This window comes from Natator depressus, chromosome 1 (genome assembly GCF_965152275.1).
Source record: "Natator depressus isolate rNatDep1 chromosome 1, rNatDep2.hap1, whole genome shotgun sequence".
In the NCBI taxonomy this organism is placed as follows: domain Eukaryota; kingdom Metazoa; phylum Chordata; order Testudines; family Cheloniidae; genus Natator; species Natator depressus.
Genome location: NC_134234.1, coordinates 269,942,449 through 269,969,728, shown reverse-complemented (window position 1 = coordinate 269,969,728; position 27,280 = coordinate 269,942,449). Strand labels below are relative to the sequence as shown.

At 43.2% G+C, this 27,280-nt stretch overlaps 1 long non-coding RNA gene across 1 annotated transcript in view; it reads right to left on the bottom strand.

Moving 5' to 3' along the window:
* The window catches only part of LOC141986567 (uncharacterized), a 91,112-nt gene that overhangs the window by 7,456 nt on the left and 56,376 nt on the right, over window positions 1–27,280 (bottom strand). Inside the window, exon 2 of the long non-coding RNA XR_012639327.1 lies at window positions 14,589–14,656. This is a non-coding gene — a long non-coding RNA (uncharacterized LOC141986567). The remainder of the gene's footprint in view (window positions 1–14,588; window positions 14,657–27,280) is intronic.

The window sequence follows — 27,280 nt, the reverse complement described above, 5'->3', positions numbered from 1 at the left end:
TGCAGGATTGGGGGTGCAAGAGGCACCTCATTGCCTTTTTAAGTAAAACACTTATGTTCACTGAACAGAACTGTACCATCCTCAAGAAGAAATGTTATGCCATAGTTAAGGCTTAAGTTACTTAATGGCCTAATTTGCTTAATAGAAAATCAAGGTTCTGATGGATGCTCTTCACTAATATGGTTGCACCAAGGTAAAGGGACCCGTTCCAGACTATTACACTGGAGCCCAGAGCTACAGGATTATGCCATGGAAATAATCCACATCAATGGGAAAGAAAATTTAGAAGATGTCTCATCAAAAATGGGAGAACCAGGGAGGTATTCAGGCTCATCAGTGACATACCTTCCTACATCATTGTTGCATTGGGAATGTGATGCTGGCAAAACAGGTGCCAGCTAATGCCAGGGTCCCCATGCCTCATTTGAATACCATCAACACAACTGGAATCAGCCTGATTCACCTGTGTTAGTGTTGGTCAAATAGGTAATAGATTTATAAAAATGTGCTTAGAGTTTAGGCTTTATTGAACGCTTGTAGGTTGCTGAATGCATTAATCTCCCTTCTAATATCTGTATCCCATAATATTTGAGCATTTGCATTATGCTTCTGTAACTGTATGTCACCAGACAAACATTAACTAGTGTGAAATACTGGTCTCCAGCAGAAAATGTTGTTGCCTGCCCAACAAAGAAGGCCCACTGACACTAGACAAAGTATTGTGGACCATCAGAGGACAAGACTTTGTTGCTTGCTTTCCCCACACCCCCGAAGAGGAGACATTCAAATTCCTCACATCCTCTCTTTAAAGGGTATAAAGATATTCTTCTTGGATCTCAGAAGTAATGTGTAGTACCTGGTTTAACAAGAACGCACAAGAGGCTTTAGGCTCAACTTTTAACCCCTGTTTCTCTGCTTGTCTCATCAAGGAGACAAATCACAGTTTTAAACCCACACAGAGAATTCTAGAAATTCTTATTCAAACTTATTGCTATTATACATTCTAAAGCCTTCAGTTTCACTGTTTAGTTTTTTAAATTTTCATTAAACAGATGAGAAGCACAGAAAGGTAAAAACTTGCAGCTTGTAGAGGGTCCCAAATAGCACTGCTATGAGTACCCGCATGGCCCCTCAGTATGCCAACATTTTTATGACTGACTTAGAACAATGCTTCCTCAGTTCTCGTCCCCTAATATCCCTACTCTACTTGTGCTACGTTGATGACATCTTCATCCTCTGGACCCATGGAAAAGAAGCCCTTGAGGAATTCCACCATAATTTCAACAATTTCCATCCCACCATCAACCTCAGCCTGGACCAGTCTATCCAAGAGATCTATTTCCTGGACACTACAGGGCTAATAAGCAATGGCCACGTAAACACCACCCTACACCGAAAACCTATTGACTGCTATGCTTACCTACATGCCGCCACCTTTCATCCAGACCACACCACACGATCCATTGTCTACAGCCAAGCTCTAAGAGTCAACCGCATTTGCTCCAACCCCTCAGATGGAGACGAATGCCTACAAGATCTCTATCAAGCATTCTTACAACTACAGTACTCACTGCTGAAGTGAAGAAACAGATTGATAGAGTCAGAAGAGTACCTAGAAGTCACCTACTACAGAACAGGCCCAACAAAGAAAGTAAAACAATGCCACTAGCTGTCACTTTCAGCCCCCAACTAAAACCTCACCAACGCATCATCAAAGATCTACAACCTATCCTGAAGGACAATCTCTCTCCCAGATTTTGGGAGACAGGCCAGTCCTCACTTACAGACAGCCCCCCAAACTGAAGCAAATACTCGCCAGTAACCACACAACAAAAACACTAACCCAGGAACCTATCCTTGCAACAAAGCACGTTGCCCACTCTGTCCACGTATCTGTTCAAGGGACCATCATGGGACCTAATCACATCAGCCATACCATAAGGTGCTCATTCACCTGCACATCTAACATAAGCCATCATGTGCCAGCAATGCCCCTCTACCATGTACGTTGGCCAAACCAGACACTCTCTACATAAAAGAATAGACACAAATCGGATGTCAAGAATTATAACATTCAAACCAGTAGAACACTTCAACCTCCCTGGACACTCAATTACAGACTTAAGTCACAATTCTTCAACAAAAAAACTTCCAAAAACAAACTCCAGTGAGAAACTGCAGATTAATTTCAGTTTTGCTAACTGGACACCATTAAATTAGATTTGAATAAAGACTGGGAGTGGATGAGTCATTACACTAACTAAAAACTATTTCCCCATGCTAATTTTCCCCCTACTGTTACTCACACCTTTTCAACTGTTTGAAATGGGCCATCCTGATTATCACTAAAGTTTTCCTTCTCCTGCTGATAATAGCCCACCTTTAATTGATTTAGTCTTACTAGAGTTGGTATGGCAACCCCCATTTTTTTTTCAGAGTGTGTATACACGCACCCCTTCCTGCTGTATTTTCCACTGCATGCATCTGAAGTGGGTTTTAGCCCTCAAAAGCTTATGCCTAAATAAATTTGGTCTCTAAGGTAGCACAACTACTCATTCTTTTTGCTGATACAGACTAACATGGCTACCACTCTGAAACCGACACACTTCACAGAATCTCCAGTAGAATTATGCAATTGGGTGACTTTTACAAGTCAAAGCAGCAAGACCAGACAATTTAAGACCATATAATACTATATAGACATAATGTTAGGGTGGAGAATACAGTATGAAAAAAGGAGACATGTACAGAGGAAGGAGGATGTATCAAAGGGAGGGAAAAGGAAGAGGGATAATGGTCTGGAATTCTTTGCGCAGTCTCAACATATCTAGAAATGGGGTCCAAATATCTTCAAACATATACAACTGATCTCTATACAACAAACTTTTCTTTCTTTGGCTGCTAACTCTGATCTGAGCACTCCTCTATTCAGGGTCTGAGCCTACACTTCCACTTTTGTAAAATCATGTGCTTGGTGATCATTGCAGCCCTTAAGAACCAAAGTCTATGGCAAAGTTAAACTTAGCTTAGCAGGTAAATATCCTAGGATATAACTTTCAGCAGAGGTTTGGCTGCTGAATTCCATTTTAACTCCCATGTCCACCTCTTTCAACGGGTGTCCCTTTTTCTTTTTTACTGCACCAACAGAGAACAGGTTAAAACCTTTTTTGTACAGCCTCTGCAGTGTATGATATCTTTTGAAAAATTTTTTGTTGTATCAAACGTAGCTGGATATACAGAGCATTTTTAACACAACATAATGTGATCTGCCATTGGGATTCTTTTAAGGGCTGTGATAAATCCCCTCTCTGTACTTTCTCAAAGAACCCCTGACTAAGGGAGATCCTCTTAACAAGATACATTTCCCCAGGCCTACACCCATTCTGTATGAAACTTTTCTAGGGGTTCTGGGGCCTCTGGCAGACCAAGGGTATCTCAGCTAAATTGACATGTTGTTACATGTCTTAGTTGTAATACTGCCACTCTGTGGAGGGTAGCAGATCAGTGCTATTTTAGCATTATAAAAGGGAAAAGGCCCTTATCCTTGGTTGATTGAGAAATCCATCTGATCACTAGCCAGTTCTTCCAAATTATGTCTGTTCCCAATTTGCAAGTCTTGGTTGTCCCATATAGGCTCTTTTGCATTACAGTGAGGAGAAATGGCTACCTCTGAGCTAGATAGCCTACATATTTCATACAGCCATCACTGTACACACCTTATTTTTCTCCATCAGACAAACAAATGATCCAAGGAGACCTGCAGGGGGAATTAAGTGGATAGAAGCTGAACAAGTATTAATGCACCCGAGTATAAAGATGTTAACATGCTGGAACCAGTTTGACAGGTGTGACACAATAAAACCGTAATAGCAATTTTGTAGTTCCCTTCAAAGAAAACATGTATTAGCTGGATAACGTTTGGGTTACATCTAACCCACTTGAAGGTGAAGTCATTTGTTAATTCCTTAAATGCTATAAGCGTCTTCTGCAATGCTCATTTGCAAATGTTTAGTGTCAAAATGCAACCATCTAATGTAACCGCTTACTAATACTACTGCTATGTGACTAGTAAGATGTTTTATGCACCAATATGTAATCAAGGGACCTTAGTATAACTGGTTACTAATATAGAACCCATTTGAGTATCAATTGGAGAATGAATTAGTAATCTGGCACTGCTTAGGTGACTTCCTTATGAAACTCAAAGACAAGAACCACATCTCTATCTGAGGATTGGCATTGAGAGAATTATTATTTGGCCTATAATTAATTTTAGGATAAAATTATTTGGTGCTCAACAGCTTAAAACATCTTTCTTTCCCATAATCAGGAGAGAAGTGGCTGGGTTGGAGGCATTTGGGAAGAGACAAGAGTTAGTGATGTTGCTGGGTTTCCAGAGAGGCAGGAATGGGAGTGTGTTGATGGCAGCCCGAATGTGGAAGTCCAGCGAGGAGCCAAATTGTGGTAGTAGCAACCTTTTCTCTTCCAGGAAAATAAAAGTGGTATGTCTACACTGCAATAAAAAACCCCACAGCACCAAGTCTCGGAGCCCGGGTTAGTTGATGTTTGCACCCAGATTAGAACTTGGTGCTGCTGGGGGCCGTGGATTACCTCCATCAATGGAAGAACTTTTTCCATCGATGTAGGAAATATCTACACTACTGGAACCACAGCTGTGCTACTGTCATTCCCATAGTATCGACGTGCCCCGAGATGCCCCACTACTTTGTAATAGCGCCTAAAGGTACAGCTGCTCCCTTTCCTTTACTCGCCCACAGGGTGGGTGCAGACCTGATCGGCTCATATTGCAATCACAGCCCTGTGTTGCTCCTCAAGCTGATCCCTATCTCCTCAGATCACACACATGCCCCTGCGAGCCTGCCCAACCTAGTGCCACCACCATTCAAACTATTCAGTACTGTTACAAATGAGTGCAGAGGCAGTGCCTAGGGATAATTCCCTGTAGCTATTGTCAGCTTAGGGTGGGGGAGGGGCAGAATTAATGCTACATGGTGTGTCCCTTAACTCTGTACTACCTGAGTGTTCTTTGAGTAGTTGCGGACATGTATTCCACTCAGGGGTGTGAGCACCCAGCGCACCAGAGTCGGTGAATTTTTTCCCACAGTAGTACCTGTCAGGGTGGGGCATGCACCCTGTGCTTCCTTATGGCCCCTTCCCAGGCTATATGAAGGCAGACTTGGAACTCTAGTGCAGTTTCTCCTCATAGTTGGAGAGCTAGCATGAACCATTTGTCAAGAGTTTAGTAGCAGTTTGCATTCTGTACTTAGTTTTGTTATACTTCTTGTTTAACTACAGAAATGGTGAATCAGTGGTGTTAGGCACCACAGAGCACACAGCGCTCTATGAGATTAAAGCACTGCCCATTGGGTGGGGTTGCCATCCCCAATAATGACCTCCCACACACTTTGTTTGTTGTGTCTTGGCAAGAGACATGTTAAAAAGAGGTGCAGCAGCTGTTCATTTAAAAACTGATTTTTAGAGACTTAAGCCTCAAACACCACCATTTGGAGCAGGCAATGCAGCCTGCCTCAGCACCAGACCCCTCTTTGGATCATCATGCTGCCTGCCCACAGTTGACCTCTGTTCCTGCAATAGTTGCTGACAGACCCCTGAACTTTTGACTCTTCCCTGAGGAGAAGAAGAAGAGGTGAATAGTCTTCTCCTGGGATACTTTGGGAGAGGACCCATAATACTGACTAGCACCACTCAAAATTGAAGAGAGGTTCATCCCCTTCTTCACTGAAGAAAAGTTCTGAGTGTCACAGAAACTCATCTGATACCCAGGGTAGAGCCAGGCCATCAACCCATGACTCCCAGTACCAGGACAGGAGGGTTCTATACCATTGGCTTCAGGGCCATCTGCAGGATGGATGTTGAGTTTGGGACTGACAATCTCGCTGGTTTACATGACAGCAAGAGACTGCTGTTCTGTCCTGGACTGTCCATTAACTCAGGAATCCAATGGTTCTGTGGTGCCCAAAGCCATTCCTGGTTTCTCTAGCTATTTAGCTCTGGGGCAGAGACTGTTAATGGTGCCAGCTTTGATACCAACTGAGAAGCATACCAGAGACTTGCCCCTGGTACTGTCCTTGATGCACATACCCTCCATGCCTGTACTGTGTGATCCTCAGACTCAGCAGCAATTGCATCCCCCACCTCAGGGCCTACAACCTCGGTACCTGGACAGTAACTGGAGTGGGTACTGACTTCAACTTACTCCTCGGACCCAGCTGTAGATCCCTTCCAGTTAGCAGACCTAGAGGTGAGACCTTTCATCTCATGGGAGACATTTGCAGTACTGACTACTATTCTGACCTTGGTATTGGCTTTGCCCTTCTGATAGGGAGCTATGGACAAATTGGGGTATTCAGTGACTCCACCAGGTTGGGCACCACTGATGCCTACAGCCCAGTTCAGAATCCGCCAGCTCATTTCCATCACCACCTAGGCAGAATCAGTCTCTTAAATTATCTTGGCCCTTACTTGAGAGAGAAAACTGGTACCAAGACATCTTTGGAGATGGATTTCCATGCCCTAGTATATTGGAGACAGACTGCCATGGCCTAATGCTTACTGGCTTCCTATGCCTTATGCTGTACACAGTGGCACCTTAGAACCCATGGGGGGGGGCAGTTCTCGATTTCCATCCCAGTGAAGAGAGAGGTCACCACATTGACATGGACCAACCCCCAGAACCACCTGCTTTTGAGGTGCAGGAAGATGCTGAGCCCACTGAACTTTGCCAAAGGAACAAGCCTTGCTTCCTGAGGCTGCTTTGGCTCCTGTTAATCTGTTCTCTTCTTTGTCTGATGTCTCAGTGGTCCCAGGCACCTCACTGATCCCAGAGGATTTTAGATCCTACCAGGAGTTACTCAATGAATGGATGTAGCTCTGAATATCCAACTTAAGCTGGTACAAGAGAATACCTATAAGCTTTTGGATATCCTTCAAGCATTGATTCCAGGCAGAGTAACCCTCCCAATTAACAAGGCCTTCTTGGAGTTGGCAAAGGCCTTTTGACAGAAGCCAGCATCATTAGCCTACAGCTAAATGTACAGACAAATGCTATATGTTTCCTCACAGGAGTTTGAATGGTTTTTACTCCCACCCAGCTCCAAACCTCCTACGATTGATGGCCTTTAATGAGAGACCATGACAAGGGAGGTTCAAATCAACTCATAAGGAAAAGGAACCTACAGACTCATTGATAAGAAAAGTTTATTCTACCATCTCTCTCCAAATACAGATCGCTAACCAGCAAGCACTGTTAGCTAAGTCAATTTTCTGAATTGGGACGCTGTGTCCAAATTCATTCATAGATTGCCTGAGAATGCAAGAGAGGAGTTTTTGAAACTTTTGTAGCAGAAGGCAGTCTGATAGCTGAAACAACATTCCACTCCATGCTAGAGAGGATAATAGGACCCAACATAAAATTATAGAGGACCTTCACTTTGATGGATGATTTTTGTTTTCAGACAAAATTGAAGAAGCATTACATTTGTTTTAAAATTTCTGAGCTACCCTCTGCTCCTAGAAGTAGTGGTGTAGTGGGACCGGAATGTGGCAGACAACATTCTGGCACTTATACAGAAACAAAATGGTGTCCTTTACACTGCCACTTAGAGGACATGATTTTGCAGCGCAAAATTGCGTTCCCCACACAGTGAGAATTCGCATGCACAGTAGGTGAGGTCATGCGGGCAGGGTCATAGACCTGCACAACAACAGTATTCCCACCAGTACCATAGGCAGCCCTTCTGTCCAGTGAGACTGAAGAACTTCAGTCACATAAGTCTCAGAGAAGGAGATCCTCTAACTTGAGTTCAAATCACCCACCTCATCGTCAGCCTGCTTTTGACTTCTCCTTTGAGGATAGCATTACAATCAACAGTGATCTTTCTTCCATTTTCCCCCTGTTTGGGGGCAGATTATTCCACTTCCTTGGTGCTTGGGAAGCCATAACCTTAGACAAGTACAATTGAGACTGGGATATTCAATTCCTTTCCACCACTCTTCCTATCCTCCTCCTTCATCTCTTTTCAGGGATCCATCTCACAGGTTGGTGCTCCTTAAGGAGATTCAGACTCTACTCACCCTAGGAGCCATAGGTTTCAGAGTGGTAGCTGTGTTAGTCTGTAACAGCAGAAAGAATGAGGAGTACTTGTGGCACCTTAGAGACTAATGAATTTATTTGAGCATAAGCTTTCGTGGGCTAAAACCCACTTCATCAGATGCATGTAGTGGAAAATACAGTAGGAAGGTCTGTAATTGAGTGTCCAGGGAGGTTGAAGTGTTCTCCAACTGGTTTTTGAATGTTATAATAGAAAACCCCTGGAAAAAGCACAAGAACAAATCGGCATAGACACACCTCTAGAATCCCAATCAGGGGCATTCTGTCTGCTACCCAAGATCCATAAACCTGGAAATCCTGGATGCCCCATCATCTCAGGCATTGGCACCTACAGCAGGATTGCCTGGCTATGTACTCTCTCTCCTCAGGCCCTACACTACCAGCACTCCTAGCTATCTTCGAGACACCACTGATTTCCTGAGGATCCATTGGTGATCTTCCAGAAAACACCATCCTGGCCACTTTGGATGTAGAAGCCCTTTACACCAACATTCCACACAAGGATGGACTACAAGCCATCAGGAACAGTATCCCCGATAATGTCACGGCTAACCTGGTGGCTGAACTTTGACTTTGTCCTCACCCACAACTATTTCACTTTTGGGGACAATGTATACCTTTTAGTCAGCAGCACTGTTATGGATACCCACATGGTCCCACAGTATGCCAACATGTTTATGACTGACTTAGAACAATGCTTCCTCAGCTCTCATCCCCTAACGCCCCTACTCTACTTGAGCTACATTGATGATCCAATGAGCTACATTGATGATCCATCCATCTGGACCCATGGAAAAGAAGCCCTTGAGGAATTCCACCATGATTTCAACAATTTCCATCCCACCATCAACCTCAGCCTGGACCAGTCCACACAAGAGATCCACTTCCTGGACACTACTGTGCTAATAAGTGATGGTCACATAAACACCACCCTATACCAGAAACCTACTGACCGCTATACTTACCTACATGCCTTCAGCTTTCATCCAGACCACTCCACACGATCCATTGTCTACAGCCAAGCTCTAAGATACAACCGCATTTGCTCCAACCCCTCAGACAGAGACGAACGCCTACAAGATCTCTATCAAGTGTTCTTACAACGACAATACCCACCTGCTGAAGTGAAGAAACAAATTGATAGAGCCACAAGACTTCCCAGAAATCGCCTACTTCAGGACAGGCCCAACAAAGAAAGTAACGTAATACTCCACAAGGTCTCAAAATATACTAAGTATCAAAACAAATGTTTCATAAAATCATAGGGTTAGAAGGGACTGCAAGAGTCCTCTAGCCAAGATGCAGGATTGTTGTCTAAACCATCCAAGACGGATAACTATCCAGGTGCCTTTTGAAAAACTCCAGTGAAGAAGCTTCCACAACCTCCTGAGGCAGTCTGTTCCATTGTCCTACTGTTCTTACAGTTAGGAAGTTTTTCCTGAGATTTAATATAAATTGGCTATGCTGTAGTTTGAACCCATTGTCTCTTGTCCTGCCCTTTGTGACAAAAGAGCAACTTTTCTCCATCTTTTTTTATGGCAGTCTTTCAAGTATCTGAAGATTGATATCATATTCCCCCCCCCCGCCCCCAAATCTCCTCTTTTCCAAATTAAACGTACCCCGTTCCTTCAGCTTTTGCTCTTATGAAGTGCATTCCATCCCTTTGATCATCTTTGTCACTTGCCTCTGGATCCTTTCCAGTTTCTCTACATCCTTTCTATACCTTGGTGACTAAAATTTGGATGCAGTACTCTAGCTGAGGGCTAATCAGCGCTGAGTAGAGCAGTACTATCACCTCCCATGATTTGCACACTATGCCTTTGTTAATGCAACCTAAAATTCCATTTGCGGTGTTTTTTTGTTTTTGCAACAGCATCACATTGACTCCTATTGGGCTGTGATCCACCACAACTCCCAGATCCTTCTCAGTAGTGCTGCTGCCAAGCCCAGTTTTCCCCAATTCTATATTTGTGCATTTGGTTTTTCTTCCCTAAGTATCAAATTGGTGAGAAGATCTGTGTTCTTTACTTATCCCAATCTGCATCCTTTCCCCTTTACTGTCTATGGAACTTTGCTAGTCATCCAGTCGCATATTACTTTTTTTGTGAGAAGACTGAAGCAAAGTAGGCATTGAGCCACTCTGCCTTCCTATCATCTTCTGTTACCAGCTCATCTTCTCCATTGAGCAGCAGACCCACACCATCCTTGATCTTTATTTTTTGTCTGATATATCTGAAGAACCCCTTCCTGGTGTCTTTCAATTCACCTCCTAATAAGTGAAACTGAAACTTATACAAGAGATGCTACAATCCACTTTCTGTGTCCATTCAGGCAATATCTCTTTTTGTTAAAGAATCAAGATTCCACTCTAGAACGCCAGGATGGGGGGACCATCCAGTGTGAAAGGTGTCTGCTGGTGGAATCTTTCAGGAAGCAAGTGGGAGACCTACAGGAGGACGTGGTTAGGCTGAGGAGCATCCGTGCGCATGAGGAATTCAAGAGTATTCATATGGAAATGCCCAAGAGTGAGGAAGCTATCCAGCTAGAGAGAACTGCTGTTATGCCCTCTGGGGGAAAGGATGATATGTCTCTGTCACAGGGAGGACACTGGCTACTGGTTACTTCTGGCAGCAGGCAGTGCTCCATCCCTACTCCCAACCCATCCACCATAGTGAAGAAGAACCGTTACGCTGCCCTGGCAATGTGCGATGAGGAATCGCCCACAAAGGCGGAGGAGAAGCCATGAGTCCCCCAGGCTGGGAGGATCATAGCCACAATTCCCAGAAGGAAATGTAGGGTAGTGGTGGTTGGTGACTCTGTTCTGAGGGGGATGGATGCACCCATCTGTTGGCCTGAAATGGCTCCTGGGAAGTATGCTACCTGCCAGTGGCCCATATCTGAGACATTATGTTGAGATTGTCAAGGATCATCTGGCCCTGTCTACTACCTCATACTACTCATCCATGTTTCACTAATGTGGTATGCAAGGTATGACTCTGAGCACATCAGAAGTGATTACAGGGCTCTGGGAGAAAGGGTGAAGGAGCTGGGGATGCAGGTGATACTCTCTTTGATCCTTCTGGTTAAGGGTAGAGGCCCAGGCAGAGACAGATGCATCCTGGAGATGAATAACTTGCTGAAAAGATGGTGGTGCCAGGAGGGCTTCAGCTTGCTTGATCATGGGATGCTAGTCTGGGGAAAAGAACTAGTAAGCAGAGATGGGGTTCAAGATCTATTGGAAAAGGGTCAGAAAAGGACAACACAAATGATTAGGGATATGGAACAGCTTCCATATGAGGAGAGATGAATAAGACTGGGACGTTTCAGCTTGGAAAAGAAACTACTAAGGAGGGATATTATAGAGGTCTATAAAATCATGACTGGTGTGGAGAAAGTAAATAAGGAAGTGTTATTTACTCCTTCTCATAACACAGGACTTAAGAGTTACCAAATGAAATTAATAGGCAGCAGGTTTAAAACAAAAAAGAGAGTATTTCTTCACACAATGCACAGTTAACCTGTGGAACTCTTTGCCAGAGGACGTGGTAAAGGCCAAAACTATAACAGCATTTAAAAAAAAAAAACCTAGATAAGTTCTTGGAGGGATAGATCGATCAATGGCTATTAGCCAGGATGGGCAGGGTCCCTAGCCTCTGTTTGCCAGAAAGTAGGAATGGGCAACAGAGGTTGGATCACTGTTCTGTTCATTCCCTCTGTGGCACCTGGCATTGGCCACTGTCAGAAGACAGGATACTGGGTTAAATGGACCTTTGGTCTGACCCAGTATGGCCGTTCTTATGTTTTTATGTTCTTAACTATCCCACTGCATAGGAAAGATAGGAAGTATGGCAAGATACCACCCTGGCTTAACCAGGAGACCATCAAGATCTGAAACTCGAAAGAGAGACCTACAAAAAGTGGAAATGAGGTCAAGTTACAAAGGACGAATACAAACAAATAACACAAGTTTGCAGGGACAAAATTAGAAAGGCCAAGGCACAAACCAGATTAAACTAGCTAGACACATAAAGGGTAATAAGAAAACATTCTATAAATAGATTAGAAGCAAGAGGAAGACCAAGGAGACAGAGTAGTCCCATTTCTCAATGGGGGGGGGGGACAATAATGGAAAACGTGTAAATAGCAGAAGTGCTAATTGACCTTTTTTTGTTTCAGTTTTCACCAAAAAGGGTAGGAGTGATTGGACATCTAACTTAATGAATGCCAGTGAAAATGAGGTAGGATCAAAGGCTAAATTGGGAAAGAACAAGTCAAAAATGACTTAGACAAGTTAGATGTCTTCAAGTCACTAGGGACTGATGAAATACATCCTAGAATACTCAATGAATTGACAGAGGAGATATCGGAGCCTTTTGCAATTATCTTCAAAAAGTCATGGAAGATGGGAGAGACATTCCAGAGGTCTGGAAAATGGCAGATATAGTGCCCATCTATAAAAATGGGGATAAGGACAACCCAGGGAATTACAAGTCAGTCACCTTAACTTCAGTACCTGGAAAGATAATGGAGTGATAAGTGAACAACCAGTTCCCATTTGGGAAACCTTACAACTTTACAGCCAAATCACATTTTATGATACTTTTGTTAAGGCTTAAAGTGATTAAACAAAGGCTATTTTGTAATAGTCAGTTTTGTATAGTTGAATACGTTCATGGACATGTCAAAAGATCTTTTTACTAACAAATCTTAAAAATTTGGTCTACAGAACTATAATGTATCCTCAAATATTAATAAACCTAGAAATGTTGTATAAATATTGTGTAGCAAGTGGGTTATATTAGAAGTCATTATTAGTAAGAATTAATGCTCTTGTTGTTTTGCTAATGTTTTGAAGTATCTAGGACTGGTTAAAACAAATGAAACTATTCTAACCATTTGGAGTTAGGCTATTGCTTTTATAATGAACCTGGAAGTTGTTTAAAATTAGAATCAAATTAGGTTTAATTTCTTCCTGCATTTGGAAGTGGGATGACCTAAAACTCTCCTCAGATTAAAGTTAACAGGAATCACAGAGTGTGAGGGATCACAGGCCTCAAACCCAGCCCCACAGCCGCGCTCCGGTCATGACTGCCACCCAGCAGCTTAGCTGAGTAACTAGGAAAGGGTTAGCTTGCAGAGGGTCCTGCCCCCAAAGCTCCCAAGTGAGGGAAACAGCCAGCTGCTCTATTGGCTAAGGAGTACTCTATAAACCAGGAAGTAATAACAGGAAGTTGTCTGAGGAACTTAAGGAATCCTTGGCTGGCTGCTACTATGGACCCCTGGTGCTTACCTGACTTCTGAGCTCTGCATTACTGTCTGCTCCTGGTTCCTGTTTCCCCTCCGATCTTTGACCTCCCATCTCAGGCTCTTGGCTACTCCCAGTTCCTGTTGTCGTGTTCTTCTCCTGCTCCTCTGACCTTGTCTCTGGCTCTGACCTTTGACTTAGCACCTGACATTGTCAATGGTTCTGACCTTTGGCTTGATATTTGGTATTGTCTCCAGTTCTGATTCCTGGCTTGGCACCTGACTCTGTCTCTAGCCTTCAGCTTGGTACCTGTTGCTGTCTTTGGTTTTGACCTCCTGCTCCAATCACTAGGCCTGCCTCCTGCTCCAACCACAAGGCCTGGCCACTCACATCCTGGTCATTGCATAAAGCTACCGGAAGTTAACTATCAAATTACAACAATATGAAAACTCAATCCTGTTGTTAAATGGTTCAAGAACTAGAAAACAGAAAGTGAACCCAAAGACTCTCTAAACAATTCTGTGAGTGTGTTTTAATTAACTGTGCTAAATAAGAAATTAAGAATTCCAAGGAAAGGATAAAAACCCTTGGAAAGGAACTTTGTATGAATCTTGAATACCACCTACTGGATGGGCAGGAAACTTGCCAAAAATTTGACCTGTTCACCTCTAATGAATGACCTCCTCTTCAAAAGAAAAGGACGAATAGAAAATTGCCATATACATATTTTTGGGTAGATCAAGCCCTCCCAGTGCAGCCAAATGGGGTGATCATACTTAAAAAGGATTGTCAATCCCCAAACTTTGCCCAACAAAACCTATGGCAGCAGATTGTGTTCAGCAGATTAATGCCTGCTCCAGAGAAGCTGGTCCATTCTACATAAGAAGTGTTTAACTCTCCCTAAGGAAAAGTCATTCTCTTTAGGAGTACTTTACATCCTGGGATGCTGAAGCCCAGAATCCCAATTATAAGCATCTTGTCGGGGGGAAAGAGACATTTCCCTGAAGACAGACTCCTAAGTCCCACCACAAAAAAGAAGGCTGCACACCAAACAACAGAAGGAAGGAGAGAAATTCCACCTGCTTTTAGAGATTTAGGAAATCCAATGAGTATTGCTAAAATTCCTTAGGTAATTGTTCTGCTTCCAAGGAAATCAGAATTTGAGTTATAGCATAATTATTGTTCTCTTACCTCACTGAACCCATTGGGGTTCAGACCTATTCAAAAAATCAGAATCTTGGGCTTGCAGGAACTCTTGGCTGGAAAACACCAAAGTCATAAATGTAACAACATCCATCGCTACTGTTAAGATATTTTGATACCAAATGTAGAAAAAAAAAAAACTTACACTAGAAATAGGAAAAAAAATAGAGCCTTAAAGATTAGGGAATATTCTCCTCAGAACCTAACTGAACTAAATTATAGGATTTAAATCTAACAACATTGTAACTAAAACTGATTTGGCGCTTATTTCAACTGCGTGCTTTCACCCTTAACTACCAGAATTACCTGGTGTGTAGTGATGAACTTTCTTCATTTGGGTTACTAAATTATCTGATTTATTGCTTAGAAGAGCTAACCACAAAAATATAACTTAAGTACAGCAGATGTTTATAGTAGTTATGTCCATTTAAAACCAAAGATTTTAAGGAAATTAATTGTTGGATGGTTCATTTTGTTTTGTTTCAACTCAGTTCCTTGACAGCACTGGAATGTGGGCTGTCTGATGTCATGGTCAGAGCTGGAGTCCAAGTCACAGGTCGGAGCCAGAATCGGAAGCTAGGGTTCAAACAAGAGTCAGGTCCAGCAACCAGTCAGGAAGACACTAGTTGTTTGGACAACTTCTTGTGCTGCCTCCTGTCTTAAATAGTGTGGTCTGGCCAATCAGATTTCTTGTGGGCGGTGCCTCTAGAAGGGGTCAGAGTTCTGCTAGCTTCTCATTTCTCATAGTTCTGGGTGAGCTGCCCAGTGGTGGCTAGGGTGTGAGGGCTGCCTGTGAACCTGTTGGTCCTTACGTTCCCAGCTTTAAATATTACTAAGAACTAACAACTTCATGAAATCACTGTTCTTTGTCCTGTGACTTATGCACTCTGCAGCTGTGCTGCCTTGAATGTGTGACAGAATTATCTGCTAGTGAGAGATACATCCTTGGATCTATGTCCCTTGTAATACTACACTGTGTGTGAAGTGAGAAAAGCTATCACTTCAGTCTTTTGTGTGTTATAAACTTTTTCACTAACTTTAATTGTGTTGTGTGTTTTTAACTACAGGGTTAACTAATATATTAATACCTTACACTCCATACTAGCCTCATTTCAATGTTGGTGTGGTAACTTAACTAGTTACTGTCTTACCTGTGTCAATTTTAAATACCAAAAGAGGGTACTTTGATATTTCTTTCTATGTTTGCCCATTGGTGTGTGGTATTTTGCCAAGTAACTCAAATATCAGTATCTCCTGTCCAGTGTGCTATCGGCCTTATCAGCTTTCCAAGGACACTTCCTCTACTTGCTTAATTAACCTTAATTTTAATATCTTGGTTAATCAAACTGCTTTCTGAACTTTCACAGTTGTAAATTTTCTATTGACTCCACTAAATTAGAGTTAATCCTCTGTGTTGTACTGTTGTATTAGAATTAAGGGTATGATTTAGTCATGGGTATTTTTAGTAAAAGTACTAAAGGTCACAGGCAATAAACAAAAATTCATGGCCTGTGACCTGTCCATGTTTTATACTAAAAATACCTGTGATTAAATCTTGGGGGAGTGGGGCAGCTGGGGGGAGCATGGCAGGGCCCTGCTGGGGCAGGGTGCAGCGGGGGAGGACACCGGGGCCAGCAGCACGGCTGCTCCGGCCACCCACCTGGGGACCGCTGCCCAGGACCACCGGAGCAGTGGCTGTCCTGGGGGCCACCTGAGCAGCTGGCACTGGATCCAGTGGCCCTGGATTGGGTGGCCCTGGGGTCAGCCACACTGACCACTGCAGAAGTCACAGAGGTCGCAGAAAGTCACAAAATCTGTGACCTCCATGACAGACATGGAGCCCTAATTATCACACTGGGTGTTTTTGGTACCTTAGCTTTGTATGTATTTTCGTAACATTTCCAGTTAGGTATGTACCGAAACACTGCTTTATTTCAAGCTGTAGTAGTCATATGGCTGTGAACTTGCCTCAAGAATCAAACTTAAACCAGATAATGCTTCTGTCTTACAAAAATAGTAAAAAAGTAATAAAGGCTTTGCTAGGTTTTATTTACGATAACACTACTTTTAATTATATTGTCCTATTCAACCTAGTTAGTTTCATCCTAAATCATTCTTTACTTTTAAATTTTTGATTATCAAGTTGAATTATAGTAGTTGTAATGTAGTTACTTCAGTTTATACTTGCTTATAAGATACTATTTCTTTAAGTTTAGCTGTTGAATTATGTTAATGATATTTAGCTACTAGTTTGTCTTAATTAGAGTAAACAACCTACTGATGCTGTTACTATCCTAAGTGTATGTCCACACTGGCAGAGTTACAGCACCGGCAGTTACAGCGCTGCTCAGAAAGCGCTGAAGGGAAACCGCTATTGTGGGTTCACACTGTCAGCTGCCTGCGCAATAACGTGTTCACACTTGCGGCACTTGCAGCGGTATTCGGAGTGGTGCACTCTGGGCAGCTATCCCACACAGCATCTCTTCCACTTCTGCCACTAAGAGTTCTGGGAAGGTGGAGGGGAGCACGGGGCATCCTGGATCCTGTCCCAATGCCCTGTGATGCATTGCTTCGCATCCCAGCAAGCCCTGTGCTTCTGTCCGCATTCGGTGCCATCTTTCAACGGTTTGTGTACTGCTCACCCTGCCTCTTCAGTCTGCAGGAATGGATCCTGAACGGTTGACCAGTATGCTGCTCGCTCTGACCAACATGTCACGAGTGGCAATGGAGTTATTCCTTAAACTACTAAGGCAAGAGTACAATACTGATCCCGCCATGCGTACTAGCTACAATACGAGATTGCTTGTGGCATTCACGGAGGTGCTGACCACAGTGGAATGCTGCTTTTGGGTTTGGGAAACAAGCACTGAGTGGTGGGATCACATTGTCATGCATGTTTGGGATGACGAGCAGTGACTGCAGAACATTCATGGGACTGTGTAATGAGCTCGCCCCAGCCCTGCAGCACAAGAACACAAGAATGAGAGCTGCCCTGCTGTTGGAGAAGGGCATGGCGATTGCACTGTGGAAGCTGGCTACTCCAGACTGCTACCGATTGGTTGCTAACCAGTTTGGAGTGGGAAAAGTCAACTGTTGGACTCGTGTTGATGGAAGTGTGCAGGGCCATTAATCACATTCTGCTCTGAAAGACCATGTCTCTGGGCAATGTGTGTGACATTGTGGATGGCTTTGCACAAATGGGCTTCCCTAACGTGGAGGGGTGATAGATGGTACGCATATTCCAATTCTGGCACCAGACCACCTAGTCACAGAGTACCTTAATTGGAAGGGGTATTTCTCAATGGTTCTCCAGGCGCTTGTGGATCACCGTGGTTGTTTCCTAGACATTAACGCAGGCTGGTCCGGAAAGGTGCATGACGCATGCATTCTTCGGAACACTGGCCTGTTCAGGAAGCCACAAGCAGGGACTTTCTTCCCGGACCAGAAGATCACCATAGGGGAAGTCAAAATGCCCATTGTGATCCTGGGAGATCCTGCATACCCCTTAATGGCATGGCTTATGAATCCATACATGGGGCACCTACACAGCAGCAAGGAGCAGTTCAACAATAGACTGAGCAAGCAGAATAACTGTTGAATGTGTTTTTGGCCATTTAAAGGCCCACTGGTGCTGCCTATATGGGAAGATGGACCTTGCCGATGACAATATTCCTATGTTATACATTCATAATATTTGTGAAAGGAAGGGTGAAAGCTTCACTCAGGGCTGGACCACTGAGGCTTAGTGCCCGGAGGCAGAATTTGAACAGGCAGAGACCAGGGCTATTAGAAGGGCATGTGGAAGTAGATAAAGGGAATTTGGATGCAGGCCTCTGAAATGAGCAGAACTCAGGCTAACTCTAGTTTTAATAACGCGAGATTTGTAGAAGCAGGGCTCACGTTGCAAGCGGGTAGGAAGACAGCAGAGTAGAGTCAGCGTGACCCAGCCTTGAGATAGCTATGTTTTGAGAATAGAAGTGAGAAAATACAGGAATGGGCAAGACCTAATATAAACAAACTGCAATTGTTGATCATTACTGTATGTAACAAAAGGTATAAATGCTTGCCTTAATTGTTTCTTTTGAGAGACCTGCCTAGGAGGGGGAAACCCTGTGTCCTAGTGCACTCTCTCCCTCTGTGCAATTGCTTGAGAAAATAGTGTATCTGACTTGCTGCACGCAACCGAGAGAGTGAGAACTCTGTTTGTTTTTCTTCGACAATTTGGGGGCTCGTCCAGGATGGCAATGCCTGCTGAGACAATGGCAGCTGCTGCGGACCCCATGGCACCACAATAGAGGTAGGAGACCTTTTGAAATCTCTATTGGGGTATCCGAGGAGGACTGCCCGTGGAGGCAGTCTGTCCCTTTTGGGCTTACGCCATCTGAACTTATTGATTGTGCAGCAAGATCAGATGCAGAGCGGTGCTGGAGAACTGTTTTGCCGCCCCCAATAAGGTTAATTTGATGTGGTGCTGGGGACTTAGTTTTGCCACCCCCAATAAGGTAAATGCATAAGGTTAATGCATTAGGTTAATGCACAGGTGCTGAGGGGTTGTTACTGCCTAAAAGGTTGTATTAAGGTTATTGTACATGAGATGCATCGTGGTGTGAAGACACAGAGGGGGGTGTGTGTGTGTGCCAGTGTGAATGAGGGCCACCTCTGTGAATGAGGGCCAATGAAGATGCCCTGAGCTCCCTGCAAAGCACAAGCTCATGACCAGGGATGTCTCTAATGCAAGCCCAGTGGCTGCACCTTAGTGGATCAGTAAAAGATCCAACCCAAGGTGGCTTTTCTCTGCATGGCATGACCGGCAAGAGGTGTACCTGGGTCTAGGATTGTGTGACCCCATCTCTCCTCATCCTCTCCTCCCCATTTGAACCACTGACTAGTCTAATTGCCTCCGGTGAGGCGATTAGACTAGAGTATGCCGCATACTCTATTCTGAGACTAGCCGATGCTCTTTGCTGAAGGGGGTGTAGGAGCATCATGGACATCCTCAATAAATCTTTCCTGTGTGAGTGCCTGAGGAAAGAGTGAGAATTTTCTTAGCTCATGAACTGACCGAGCGGACAGGGTGCCCTCCCTGGGAGTGTGTGAGACTTTAGTTTATGAGCCACCAGCAGACAGGGTGCCTCCCCTGGTGTGTGTGTGTGTGATTGATTGGAAAATGGGTGGGGGACAGTCTAAGTATTCCCCCTCACCCCAAAGGGTACCCCTGTGTACCACATGTATGTGTATTATGGTCCCAGAACCTGCAGGTATTTAGAAAATTGGAACTGTTACACGCGTGATAATCCATCTAAACAGTTCCCACTAGAAGGTACCTTTGATTTAGATAAAATCACATACCTCAGAGGAACCCTTACATCACCAAAAGCCTCTGACACACAGTGGGAGCAATTTGTCGATAGCATCCGGATGCCTCCCTACCCAAACCTCTTCCTCAACCCCTCGGCTCCCTTATATCCCCAGTTAGTTAAGGCTGAAAGCGAGGAGCGAAAGGAATGGGTTAATTTGAAAATTCAGCTTGGCCCAGAGATAAAGAGAGAGCTGCTCTGCAATAAGGGTCAAGAATCAACACAGACCATACCAAGCACAAATTAAAAAATTGCTTTTATCTCCAGCTGCCTGTGAAATATATAGACAGAGGCTAGCAAAGGCAATACAAGTTACAGGCCTGAAATTATATTTGCAAAGCGTGGCTGCCCAGTGAGACCCAACAGTCTGCCTTTATGACCCTGGAGCCAACGTGGTTTGGGGACACTGAAGAAGCCACAGTCAGTTGGCTTGACTGGAATACCGAGCAAAGGGTCTCTGAAAGAGATGCCCCAGGAGACCCCAGGGCATAAAAGAACAGCCCTCCCAAGAGCGGAAGCAAGTTGGAGATTGTCCAGAGATACGCTGTGCAATCTGTATACAGGATAATCTCCCGTCCACCTCTCCCACCTTCTCTGGATGTTATACACAGATGTTGCCTGTCTGGACATATGTGTGTGAGTATGAAAGTGGCTTGGGGCATTAATGTTTTTCTTCCCCTGAGTGATGTGGGAACGTTCCCAACACACTCTGTTTTATTATTTTATTATTTTATTAATGAAGCTTTTTTAAAATTCAGTCATACGGCGTGTTTTCTTCATCTCCCCCCAACAATCCTGCAGCGTCAGCCTGATCACCTGACACGAGGGATAGATTGGTAACAAAAAAAATCTGTCAGTTTTGGTGGAAAATTGAGTAAGGGTGTCAAGGTTCCTCCCCCACTCTGAACTCTAGGGTACAGATGTGGGGACCTGCATGAAAACCTCCTAAGCTTACTTTTACCAGCTTAGGTTAAAACTTCCCCAAGATACAAATTAACTTTATCCTTTGTCCTTGGAATAACCACTGCCACCACCAAACTCTAACTGGGTTTACTGGGAAACGCAGTTTGGACACGTCTTTCCTCCCAACCCTTGCACCCCACTTCCTGGGGAAGGTTTGGTACAAATCCTCACCAATTTGCATAGGTGACCACAGACCCAAACCCTTGGATCTGAGAACAATGAAAAAGCATTCAGTTTTCTTACAAGAAGACTTTTAATAGAAATAGAAGTAAAGGAATCACCCCTGTAAAATCAGGATGGTAGATACCTTACAGGGTAATTAGATTCAAAACACAGAGAATCCCTCTAGGCAAAACCTTAAGTTACAAAAAAGAGACACAGACAGAAATAGTCATTCTATTCAGCACAGTTCTTTTCTCAGCCATTTAAAGAAATCATAATCTAACGCATACCTAGCTAGATTACTTACTAAAAGTTCTAAGACTCCATTCCTGTTCTATCCCCGGCAAAGCAGCATACCAACAGAGACACAGACCCTTTGTTTCTCTCCCTCCTCCCAGCTTTTGAAAGTATCTTGTCTCCTCATTGGTCATTTTGGTCAGGTGCCAGCGAGGTTACCTTTAGCTTCTTAACCCTTCACAGGTGAGAGGATTTTTCCTCTGACCAGGAGGGATTTTAAAGGGGTTTACCCTTCCCTTTATATTTATGACAAAGGGAAGAGCCCTGCAGAATGAACCCATCTATTTGTTTTGCCCTTGTTGTTTTTTGTTTGCTTTGCTTGGTCTGGTTGGTATTATATTTTAAGAATTGCATGATTAAAGGTGTGCTCTCTCTCTCAGCCACAGTAGGTCTAGGAACCAGAGAGGGGTTTAGCATTCCTCTCTCCACCCTGGTTGACGGGGAAGGGTGGCAGGTCACAGCGGCCGTAGCGGGACTGGGCAATAGAGGAGTTGGGGGGGGGGGGGGAAAGGGAAGAGATGTGTACCTGACAGCTGGAGAGAAAATTGAACAGTTAAATGCCAATTGGCTGTGCGTTCTGTCCAGGTGGCAAGCCTCACGGGAGATGATTCGGGTGACCCTTGTGAGTGATATTGTTAAGAAAAGAGACCAGGAAGGGTAGGGGCTAGTTGAGAAGCCCACCCTCCTTGCTAAATTGGTAGTGAAACAAGCCTGAGCCCCTAGAAAGAAATGGTTCAACAACAAAAAAAAGTGTTGGGCCCAGAAAGCAGGCAGGTAACAGTGAAAGAAGTTGGGAAAAGAGTGAGTAGTTAACTCTGTAGATGCTGGAGGGAATTAAGTGGTGAAACCTTGTAGGAATGTGAAAAGAGAAAAGGTGTTATGAAAAGAAAATTCTTAGTTTCTTTGCAGCCATTCTGAAGGAGAAATCGGCCCTTTTCCAAGGGATGTCTGTAAATAATCCAGGCAAGAGGTTATTTAAATGGAATCATTTCACTCTGAATAAGTTAGTCAAATTTGCTAAAGAACACTCCTGGTGTGTACAATCTGTGTTTTGTAAGTTTGAGATGAATTGGTGGTATTTTTAAAGTTGCAAAACTGAGAATACTTTTGTCAGACACCGGAAACTAGTGTTTAATTTTGGTATTTAGCATTTAATCCTTAAGGTGACTTAATGCTTTACAAGATTTAAATTTGTTTTTTAAAAAGATCAAAGTTGTGGCTGCAGCAGGGCAGTCAAAGCCAGGAGAATGGAAAAAGATTTGAATTTGTTTTTGGGTAACAAAATAGCAGATAAAAGATCTGGTAAAGAGAGAGAAGGACAGTGCCCCGACTGTGTGTGGTCGAGCTGTCACTTTACTGGGCGTACATGGAGACTTTGTAAGCACAAAAGGAACAGTTCTACCTTTGTGTAGAAATTGATATGACTAGTGTTGTGGAAATTGAATTGTGGAGGAAATGTGCATTTCCCCCAGAACATGTGCAGTGTATATTGTAGAAGGAGTAAAAGAAATGCAAACCTGCCATGCTATTTAATTAAAATCATATTAGAACTCCAAAGGGAGCCACAATAGGTTGTGTTGTCTTTTTCAGATCTGTGTTTTTTTTGAAAGCAGGAGTTAAAAGTAAAAGGCAATCAAAATTGTCCCTTTTAAATAAGAGTCTTTAAGCTGTGCATAGCTTTGGATCCAGAAGCAAGCCAGAAATCCTGTGTTAATGCAAATTATCTAACTGATAAGGTAGAAGTCACAGAAACCTGGGCTGCCTGTGAAACAAATAAAGAAAATATGGGTAATTCCTCTGTTTTGCCTGCAATTAACAAGGGTATTTGTATAAAAAGGGAATATTTTAAACAATGACTGACTGCCCTGAAGCGGTAGATCTATGTTCTTTTTGTCTTTCAGAAAATCAGAGAAACTAATGCCAGCTGAAAAGCAATCCACATACCATGCATTTACTGGCACAGTATGAATTGTGTTCTGTGTTCTATGTCCTATCTTGTGGTGTTTGTCTTGTGGCCAGAATTGTTGTGTTTTAATATTTTCATAGGAGAGTCTAGTTCAAAATCAAATAGAAGGGTTAAATCAAAATGTAGATATTTGTTTTATTCAATTTGGAATACAAAGTGTTTGGATAATATCAGGAAAATGTGATTTACTAAAGTCTAATACATTTGCTTATGTAAGAAAAACAAACTTCATTGGCCAGATCTTTTAATTGAAAAAAATGTTAAATTTTGCACACCAACAGTCTTTAGAAGCAAGGACGTGAAAGGTTAACTCATTCCCCATATTGCACATGGGATCCTTCTGGCTACCTCTGATTTCTAGCCAGAGGGCTGGGGAGGGAGGAAAGCTGTCGGACACCAGAGGTTGTACTGAGTGAACTCCTCAAAAGTGGGTGTGCTTGTCCTGGCTTGTTGCTCCAAAGCTCTGTAATAAAGTCCTTTTTACTGGAAGGGTGTATGTGGCATACATTGAATAATAAGACTAAAGTACTGTATAATAGCAATGTGTATGTGTTTATTGTTGGGAAAAGGTATATGAGTGGAAGTTTCCTTTGTAGGTTAAAGAAGGAGGGGAGAAGGAAAAAGAACAGAACAGTCCAAAGATAAGATGCTGGCCCCATTCAAGGACACTGCTCACAGCTAAGACTTGGCTGACAACCAAGAAAAGGGGGTGGGGGTGGGCTTGAATGTGCCCAAGCAGCTGTAAAATCTGCAAAACTCTGCCAGGCATTAATGAAATGTTAGGTTTCTTTTCTCACAGGTAAAAAGCGTTACCTAAAGACCCTAGCAGCCGTGCCATTCATTGAAACCAGGAGACTGAGTCTATGTAAAGTCCATCAACGAAAGACTGCTCTGGCTTCACACTGGAAAGGCCCTTATCAAGTTCTGCTAACTACCAACACCGCTGTAAAGTGTCAAGGACTGACTGCCTGGACCCATGCTTCTCACTGCAAGAAAGCCCCTCAGCCTCGAGATAATTCAACTCCTACTATTGATCAGCCTGTCTCTCTTTCTGGTATTTCTTTCTTTTCCTCCTTCTGGACTGCAGGGAAAAAGGACAAGGCGATGTGCTGGTAACCTCTCCCTTGTCCACTGACAGAGCTAACCTGCATTCTGTATTTGCTACAGAAACCAAAGCGCTACAGGGTGATGTGCTAGTAACCTCTCCCCTGTATGATGCTGTGCCACGATTGCTTCAGGAAAGAAGAACAAAAATATTCCTTCCGCTGAAATTGCCAAAGTCCAGGAATTCCTGACTACAAAAGACATTAAGAACTGACCCTGGTGAAGAAACAAAGAATTATACACTGGCAGGAAGAAACTTGAGGGACCCATGCTTGGGAATGTGGTATTGACTGGATTTTGGGATTTATTCTACAGGCTGCGCCCTGTGTTTTTTGGATAAGTACCTTCAGCATGTATTACCCTCCCTAATTGGATTTTAAATGACGACAAATACCAAAGGCACCTTGTTGCCACTGCCCCGCCATTTCCTCCATTACACTATTACCCCTGTAACACATCCAAATACAGACAATGCTATATAGCTGATAAAAGCCAGTGGCCAAGGCCTTCGCACTTTAGTGATTTATTTAAATATTGTTTGAAAAAATTATTTGTAAGGTTCAGGATATTCCATATAAGCGAACAATTGAGTGGGGAAAAAGACTGGTCAGAGGAGATAAAAGTATATGACATCCTTACAATTGAGTTTCCAGAATTTGAAATTAAGGTTTTATAATAGGGTTGACATAATGGCCATTCCAGAAGTCTGTACTATATCCGGGAGAAGGGGTCCTTATTGTTTTGGTTACCCAATTAGTAAATCAGACTCATGCTCAGAGAGTGTGTTCTGCCACTGGAAATTTTACTTGTACTGAAATGATCCCAGTAACTAATAATTTAACCTGTACCATATTACAATATACCCCTTCCTATGCTATTTATGTTAATGCTTCTTGAAAGTACCTGAGAATATTTAAACAATAGATGTGGTATAATGCTATCCCCAAGAGAAATGTACTAGGACATTGAATAACAATAATTAATGCCATGTTAGGGACTGTAAAGTTTACCCTGCCCCTATTCAGCTTTCAAATCACTTTCATGTATCCAAATTGCTCAAAGGGGGCTGCTATTTGGCTAGCACAGCAAAGGGCACAGGTCTCCTCTAGAAAGAAAAGAGATTTAGCTGGTTTTACCTATGGGATGGTGCAAATAGCGCAGCTGCAATCTGGAATATCTATAAAGGCCAACTACCTGGTTTGCCTAATCGATTTTTAGTCAGTGTTCCTGGAATAACACCCAACATTTGTATAGGGATAAGGAGTCAATGGGCATTCTAGCCATTAGAACCCCCACAGTTTCAGTGTGTACATAAACTGAAGCCAGGGGAAGTTGTCACTGTTCATGACAATGTTTGTTGGGAGGGTATGGAACAAGGAACTACCCTGACAGGACACCTGCTCTTCCAAGCCAATGATAGCTGTGTGCAGGTTGAGGCCACCACGTTACAAGATATTCATTTTAATCTCACCACTGCTGCAGGCAATTGTAAAATTCTAGCCACAGGCCAATAAATAATATAATTAGCCCTTAGGTTTCAAATACCCTTCAATTGGATTGTCTTAGTACCTGATAGGTTCCAAAATTTGTTTTCACTCCTACCAGAGGTTCAGAAAAATCTCTGAATTACAAGGGCAAATTCATATTCTTCAAAATATATATCAAATTGAAAAGTAGGCCTTTCATACCACTTGGAGTGTCTACTTTATGTACTAAGCATGATGTATTGTGCTTTCTGACTAAAACTGTATAATAACCCCATTATATTATCACTATGGAAATGCTATTGCTTGTATTCTTGTTTAACATAGCGTTATGATGATGATGTTGTTTGTTGTTGTAAGGGACACAATAATACTTTCCATGTCCATGCTAATCATGCATTGTCATTGTATCCAATCAAAAAACCCCTAAGGTTGAGGTATTTAATGGAGAGTCAGAAATACAAGATTTAATGAGAATGGAAGTCTAAGATTGATAGTTGTGGTAGAAGCACAAAAGGGTGGGGGGGGTGGAAGTAGATAAAGGGAATTTGGATGCAGGCCTCTGAAATGAGCAGAACTCAGGCTAACTCTAGTTTTAATAACGCGAGATTTGTAGAAGCAGGGCTCACATCAGAAGCGGGTAGGAAGACAGCAGAGTAGAGTCAGCGTGACCCAGCCTTGAGATAGCTATGTTTTGAGAATAGAAGTGAGAAAATACAGGAATGGGCAAGACATAATATAAACAAACTGCAGTTCATTACTGTATGTAACAAAAGGTATAAATGCTTGCCTTAATTGTTTCTTTTGAGAGACCTGCCTAGGAGGGGGGAACCCTGTGTCCTAGTGCGCTCTCTCTCCCTCTGTGCAAATGCTTGAGAAAATAAAGTGTATCTGACTTGCTGCACGCAACCGAGAGAGTGAGAACTGTGTTTTTCTATGACAGGCACAAGGGGCCAAAAGGATCAGGGATGCCTTGAGGCAGCAATTTGAAGCTGAAAGCCACTTATATTTGTTGCTACGCTTGGGAGTGGAGTGCTTTTAATGCTAGGAGGTGATTGTGACTGGTGCAGATGATACAATATGAAGGTTTAAGATAATTGTCTGTTGCTTTAGAATTATAAAATAATAGGGTTGGAAGAGACCTCAGGAGGTCATCTAGTCCAATCCCCTGCTCAAAGCAGGACCAACACCAATTAAATCATCCCAGCCAGGGTTTGGCAAACCAGGCCTTAAAAACCTCTAAGGATGGAGATTCCACTATCTCCCTAGGTAACCCATTCCAGTGCTTCCCCACCCTCCTAGTGAAATAGTGTTTCCTAATATCCAACAGAGACCTCCCCCACTGCA